Source organism: Gopherus evgoodei, chromosome 4 (assembly GCF_007399415.2).
Source record: "Gopherus evgoodei ecotype Sinaloan lineage chromosome 4, rGopEvg1_v1.p, whole genome shotgun sequence".
Classification (NCBI taxonomy): domain Eukaryota; kingdom Metazoa; phylum Chordata; order Testudines; family Testudinidae; genus Gopherus; species Gopherus evgoodei.
Window position 1 is genome coordinate 43,623,956 of NC_044325.1, and position 8,018 is coordinate 43,631,973.

Here is an 8,018-nt window from a genome sequence, read left to right on the forward strand (position 1 = left end):
TGTGACTGAACTCCTTGGGAGAGAATTGTATGTCTACTTTTCTGTTTTACCCACATTCTGCCATATATTTCATGTTATAGCAGTCTCAGATGATGACCCAGCACATGTTTGTTTTAAGAACACTTTCACAGAAGATTTGACAAAATGCAAAGAAGGTACCAATGTGAGATTTCTAAAAATAGCTATAGCACTCAACCCAAGGTTTAAGAATCAGAAGTACCATCCAAAATATGAGAGGGACGAGGTGTGGAGCATGCTTTCAGAAGTCTTAAAAGAGCAACACTCTGATGCGGAAACTACAGAAGCCAAACCACCAAAAAAGAAAATCAACTTTCTGCTGGTGGCATCTGACTCAAATAATTAAAATGAACATGCGTCAGTCTGCACTGCTCTGGATCGTTTTCGAGCAGAACCCATCATCAGCATGGACACGTTCTCTGGAATGATGGTTGAAGCATGAAGGGATATGTGGATCTTTAGCGCATTTGGCATGTAAATATCTTGCGATTTTGATGTGACATTCTGTACCTTCGGTGAGCGTATTGTAACCCTCATATTCTTCATTTTCATATAACTGTGATCTCACATATAAAGCATACCTTGTAAGGTATCAGGGGAAAAGTTATGATCCGCTGAAAGTCGTTTCTGTATCCATATATGTGTATCATTAATGCATATGAAGTTATGAAAACTGTGTTGTATGGTAGTCACTAAAGCATGCTGTAAGTTGGGGGAATCAGCCAGATATTAGCTCCCCAGAGGCAACAGCAAGGAAAGTAACCAATGCCCGAGTGGGGTGTCAAACAACCCATCAACAGCCATTGTCCAGCAAGGGAGCTACAATGCAATGACTCATCTGATTGAGGCCCCACCAGAGGAATTGCTGAACCTCGCTTGAAGAGACTCAGCAATGCCACCCAGACATGCCTGGTCTTGTGTACTACAAGCACATAGATTGAGTGTATAAAACAGGCAGAGGGGACACATACTGGGCCCTTCTCCTGTCCCCACCTATGCTGCAAGCACCCAAGACCCTGAGAAGAAGATAAGACACCAACACAGGAGATTGGCCCAGGTTTAAGGAACAACCCTGTGTATTAAGGACTGCAATATCCAGTGGGGCAAGAAAAACTGCTTAATCCAGTTGCTGCCCAGTCTAATAGGGTTGAGAGTTTAGACTGTGTGCTTATATTTTATTTTGTTTTCGTTACCACTCTGGCTTGTTATGCTTTGACTTATAATCACTTAAAATCTTTCATTATAGTTAATAAATCTGTTTGTTTATTCTTCCTGAAGCAATGCTTTTGGTTTGAAGTGTGTCAGAGGCTCCCTTTGAGATAACAAGCCTGGTACATATCAATTTTTTTGTTAAATTAACAAACTCATATAACTTTGCAGCGTCCAGCAGGCATAACTGGACACTGCAAGACGGAGGTTCCTGGGGTTGTGTCTGGGATCGGAGATATTGGCTACTGTCATTCGCTTGCAAGTAGCTGGGAGCAGTTTACATGTCAGAGGCTGTATGTGAATAGCCCAGGAGCTGGGGTTCTCACAGCAGTGCAGGGTCAGGCTGGCTCCCAGAGTCAAGGATTGGAGTGGCCTAGCAGATCACCAGTCCAGATAACACCAGAGGGGAACATCACAGCCAGATACAACAGTGCTATGTGAACGCCTGTTCTCATTTTCAGGTGACATTGTAAACATGATGTGGGCAGCTTTTTCTCCTGCAAATTGTAACCAAACTTGTTTCTCTGAGTGATTGGCTGAAGTAGGACTGAGTGGACTTGTAGGTTCTAAAGTTTTACATTGTTTTATTTTTTAATGCAGTTATTTTTTGTACATAATTCTACATTTGTAAGTTCAACTTTCATTATAAAGAGATTGCACCATGGTACTTGTATTAGGTGAATTGAAATATACTATTTCTTTTGTTTTTTACAGTGCAAATATTTGTAAAAAAAAATAAATATAAAGTGAGCACTGTACACTTTATATTCTGTAATGTAATTGAAATAAATATACTTGAACATGTAGAAAACATCCAAAAATATCTAAATAAATGATATTCTATTATTGTTTAACAGTTCGATTAATCACGATTAATTTTTTTAATTGCTTGACAGCCCTAGTACTAATAAACCTATCAATGTACTGGTCACTGTCTGTTTATGTTTCTGTAACACTCATGATCATCATTGGCCTAATGGGACCCTCGCTCTCCCAGAAGAGGCTGTACTGTCTTCTGTCACTTTTGAAGAGCTTGTCCAGAAATTCTAACCTGATCTTCATGAGCAAATCAAGTCTGTCCACAGAGGGGGCCTTTCCAATGAGAATGCTCTTCCCTCAGAGGAGTTTCAACATTGTTAAGGTTAGTGTCCTTAGTCCTTCATACCGTCCAGGTGCTTTACAAACATTAACTAGTTCAGCATCACAATACACCTGTGCAGTAGGCAGATAAATATTGCAATGATCCTGCTGGCTCACCATGAGTATCTTACACCCAGTGCAGCTGAGCTAGAGGGAAAAAGCCAGGAGAGGGTGCTATATTAACCATTTCTACAACCAGCCAGCAGTAAAGGGCTTGATAATTCCTGCATCACAGGAAATAGGCTATTAAAGAGTCACAGAGGACTGGCTCAAGACTGACCCAGGGGTTGCATGTGAGCAGCAAGACAGAGGCTGCCACCTGGGAACTGGCTACTGAGGGAAGACCAGGTAGCAGGCAGCCTGAGAGCAGGGAGTATAAGGTTGAGAGCTGGGCTGGCACAAGGCCAGCAGCTGCTACAGCCAGTCAGAGGGCAGCAGTCTGAGCACAGGGGGTATGGGACAACTAGGGTGTCAGGAGAATAGTCATTCAGGCCCCAGTGACATAATGCACAAAAGAACTGTGCTCTGGCTGGTGGAGGTGCTTCACTGCCTCCAGGAGAGGGGTGGACTGGAGGGTGTATCCCTGGCTTGCATGAGGCCTGAGGTATCCACTGGCTACTGTTACCTTTATATTCCTGGGTAGGACTGCCCCCAGGGTTGATATTGGGTTGGCCTGTGCTGAAACTGTTAAAGTAATTGTGCCAAGGGTCTTTGTACTTTTTGGTTTCTGGCAGCCCTAGTAAAGTAATCCCCCTGACTTGGAATGTGTCTCTGGGTACCCGGTGAGGGCTACAGCTTGTAGAATCCACATGCCACAGCAGTCACCGCAACACCCTGCAGTGGAATCAGTTACAGTATTTGTATCCCCATTGTACAGATGGAGAAATTGAGACACAGAGGAGGGAAGTACCTTGCACAAGGCCATACAGCAAGTCAGTGTCAGAGCTCCGATTAGAATTCAGGATTTCTGGTTAAAACTCTAAGCTCAGTGCACTACATTACTCTGTGTCTCATTTCTTATTGCAACACTTGCAACAATAGATCAATCCAGCCTGACAGGTGTGACGATGCAGTTCTGGCAGGACCCAGCTGGGAGTGCCAATTCAGCACCAATTGCTTAAACAGGGCAGTTACAGCCCTAGGCTGGGGTTCTTCCACCTCTAAGGCAAACCAAACCAGCCAGACAAAAATGACTTCGGTTTCACCCCACTGGCTAACCACAAGTCACACAAGCAATTTCCTTAGACATTCCAGTCTCCCAGTATCACCATCAGTGTCACCCGTCCTGGGGATGAATGGTTATGAAAACCAACACCCCAGTAAAAGAAAAAGGTTCTCTCGATCCCAAAAGACCAAGCCCCAGACCCAGGTCAATATACACATCAGATCTTACCCACAAATCACGCTGTTGCCAATCCTTTAGAATCTAAAATCTAAAGGTTTATTCATAAAGGGAAAAAGGTAGAAATGAGAGCTAGAATTGGTTAAATGGAATCAATTACATACAGTAATGGCAAAGTTCTTAGTTCAGGTTTGTAGCAGTGATGGAGTAAACTGCAGGTTCAAATCAAGTCTCTGGAGTACATCCCCCTCTGGGATGGGTCATCAGTCCCTTGTGTAGAGCTTCAGTTTGTAGCAAAGTCCCTCCAGAGGTAAGACACAGGACTGAAGACAAGATGGAGATGAGGCATCAGCCTTATATAGGCACTTTCAGGTGTAAGAACACTTCTTTGTTCTTACTGTGGAAAATTACAGCAAAATGGAGTTTGCAGTCACATGGGCCAGTTTCTGCACACCCTGCTGAGTCACAAGGAGTATTTGCCTCCTCTCAATGGGTCAATTGTGTAGCTGATGGTCCTTAATGGGCCATCAAGCAGGCTAAGCAGAGCTAACACCCACTTGTCTGGGATCTTTCCCAGTAACACAGCACAAGTTTGAAATATAGACAGTATAGAGCCAATACTTATAACTTCAACTACAAAATGATACAGACAGCATAATCATAACCAGTAACTCATAACTTGGTCTTAGACACCTTATATGACCCCCTTTACATAGGATTTGGTGCCACTACAGGACCTTGGTTGCAACCCACGTTCTATATGGTCCCAGTTTATATCAATAACGTCACAACAGGGCTGCGGGATTCCTCTTCCCACTGTTCTTTCTGGCCAGCACCACAGAGGGGTGAGTAAACCACATCTTCAAACCCTACAACCATCTAGTTTGGAAAAGTAACATAATCTGGTAGTTCACTGTTAAATCCTCTGTTAAACTGAACAGAAGATTGGATGCTCACATATCAGCCAGGTAGGAGGGACTCTGGAGTTAACCATAGAATAATCACTCAGGCAGAAGTATTGTCTATAATCCATTTACAGTAAACAGTTACTCAGAGAGGTCTCCGGAAGCTAGGTGTGGATTTAATTGTCTTGATGTCTCATCTGCCAAACAGTGCTGCAAATCTCTTCCCAAGACATCAACCCCTGTCATACTCAGGTTATGAAAGGCCACATAAAGTGATGAAATGAAGCAAAAGTTTGTAGAGATCTGGGACCAAATTCAGGCCTGGTGTAATTGGTGCAAATCCATTTGTTGTTAGTAGGAATTGCACCTGTTTACAGAGAGTTGAATTTGGTACCCTATGCTTTAGTATCAGTCTCCCTATCAGTGAGGTTTTATCCAGGTTCACTTCAGTAGCTTCATTGGCCAATAGCAAACTTCTCATTTGGAGCTCTTTAAGAGGTCTGTGTGAGGGACACTGTGCTTCAGATCTGTACAAAACCTGATGCTGGAGTCCATCCGGTGTGGCAATGTCTCTTTTCCCTTGGTTACTTGGTATGTGGAAGTTTGGGATTAGCTGATAGGAGTGGAGCCAGCTGTGGGAAACTGTTCTTTTCTATATGGCTGTTAGGTAAATAAAGCAAGTCCTCACTCACCTCTCCAGCACCCGAGTTCGTGCGGAGTTGGTATGGGGCACACAATTCTGTCAGAGACCAGACACCAATGCGTTGATCAACGGGCTCACACTATCCTTAGCTCTAAAAGCTTTAGATTAAGTGTGGCCCCTTTATTAGGGGTGATCATCAATATTTATACACAGAAGTAAACAAAGTGATTAACAAAAGATAATGGTCATGCATAATCAATCAAGATTTTACAGGAAAAGCAAGTTAACAAGTAAATGCCTAGAGATAAAGGCTAATGGCTACTTGAGAAAGGGGGTGTCATGAGTAGTTTGCAGGTCAGTGTTTTGTTCAAAAGGGTTCAGGAAGGATTATGCAGAGACAGCCAGTCTGGGTGTGTTTTGGCTCCCCAAAGTTCACCAAAAGTTTAGACCCAACATGGCTCTGGTGTGTAATTGTACCAAAGCTTAGCTGCATTGCTCATCAGATCTCTCACTGTTTCGATCACAGAATCACAGAACTTAGAAACAGAAAAAAGATCTTTTAGATCTTCTAATCTATGGGTTCTCAGTCTGGGGATTGTGACCCAATAGATGTCAGGAGGCTGAGTACCCTGCCTTTCCCATATTGTTATGTGGGAGGAGGGATTCCCAGCTAGATAGAAGGGGGAGTATGGTAAAGGTTTAGAACCTCTGATCTAATCGATTTCCCAGCCAATGAATGATTGTTGCTTGTTGTAAATTTACTAGGGCAGGGGTGGGCAAACTTTTTGGCCTGAGGGCCACATCGGGTTTCCAAAATTGTATGGAGGGCCAGTTAGGGTGTGTCTCCATAAACAGCCAGGCATGGTCCGGCCACCAACTCCTATCTGACCGGCCCCCTGCTTCTCGCCCCATGACTGCTCCCCCAGGACTCCTGCCCCATCCAACCCCCTGTTCCCTGACAGCCCCCCCGGGACACCTACCCCATCCACCACCCCCTGTTCCCTGTCCCCTGACCACCCCCAGACCCCGCACCCGATGCCCCCTGATGCCCCATTCAACCCCCCTCTCATTCCTGACTTGCCCTCGGAACCCTGGCCCCATCCAACCACCCCTTCTCCCTGTCCCCTGACCGTCCCCAGAACCCCTGCCCCTGACTGCCCCCCACTGCCCCATCCAACCTCCCCTCTCCTTCCTGACTGCCCCCTCTGGAACCCCTGCCCCCATTCAACCCCCCTTTTCCCCACCCTCTGACTGCCTGACTCCTATCCACAACCCCGCCCCCTGATCACCCTCCCTGCAACTCCCCTGCCCTCTAACCAACCACCCTGCTCCCTGCTCCCTTACCATGTTGCCTGGAGCACTGGTGGCTGGTGACACTACAGCCGTGCTGCCCAGTGTGCTGAGTCAGGCCACGGCTCTGAAGCTGCTCTGTCTGGCCACCCAGAGTATTGTGTTGGTGGCACAGTGAGCTGAGATTGTGGGGGACGGAGGAGAGGGGCGGGGGACTAGCCTCCTGGGCCAGGAGCTCGGGGCCAGCCAGGAGGGTCCCGCGGGCTGTATGTGGCCTGTGGGCCATAGTTTGCCCACCTCTGTACTAGAGCTTTGTCCAATCTCATTGTAAATGCCTCAAACAATGGGGCTTCCAGCACTTCCCTTGGGAGATGATGCCACAGCCTAAGAGAGTTCACCAGAAATATATTCTTAGAGCAAGTTGAACTAACTCTGGATTGATTATTTCATATCTCTAAGCCAGCAGGTAAGAGTTGATTCTGGGCTGAAGCCCAGCCCCCTTCCTAAAACCTATGACCTGGAAATGCTACACACTTCATTTTTGCCAATACTTCCCTCTGGTCTGATATTTTCCCCCTTCCATGAGATGACAGAATGGCAAAATATTTTAGGGAAAGTGAGCATATCCTGTCTGGGCAGGAGAGAAGAGGTTATCTGTGTCCATCTATATTCTGTCTATCATCATGATAGCCAAGTGCCTCACAAACCAATGTAGTAACACAAGAAGGTCTCTGTATCTCTCTCTTTGTGTATTTCATAAGGAGGTTTTCTGTGTGTGGTTTTTATATACTGCAGAGCATGACTGCCATCTTACCCATTACAGCATTGTCTGTCCCAGAGGGCCAAGACCAGCTTTTAAAATGAACTTGATGGAGATATTCATGCTGGCTGTGTTTAATATTTGGCTTGAGCCCATTTCCTGACTGTGATTTATGCAGTGTCCATTGGCGGGGGCTGTGGGGAGTTTTAGCTAAACAAGCAGCACCATCTATGGGCTTCATCTGGGATTTCAAACAGTCGATTTTAAAATCCCAAAGAGGGGTGCCTCTTTCTATTCTCATTTTCCATGTTCTGAGCAATGGGTCTCTCTCCCCTAATCCATCTCACTACCACGGAGTCTTTCCAGACATTTAATCTGTATTTTCCCTTCCTAATATCATCCTATTTCTTCTAGTTATACTTTCTAGGTCCACTCTAAATAATTACTCTCTCTCCTTAATGTTTGCTCCCTTCTAATCCTTTTGGATTTATGTCCCTCCTTTAATCCCTAATGTAACTGTTCCCACAATACTGAGGAGTTGGGATAAAGTGATATGTACAAGCAGCACATAGACTGGTTTTATTAATTTTCCCAGCTACCTTTATCCCTCAAAAACCTTCCTATAGACCAGGGATTGGCAACCTTTGGCCACGCCATGCAGCCTGTCAGGGAAATCTGCTGGCGGGTCAGGCCGGTTTCTTTACCTGAAGC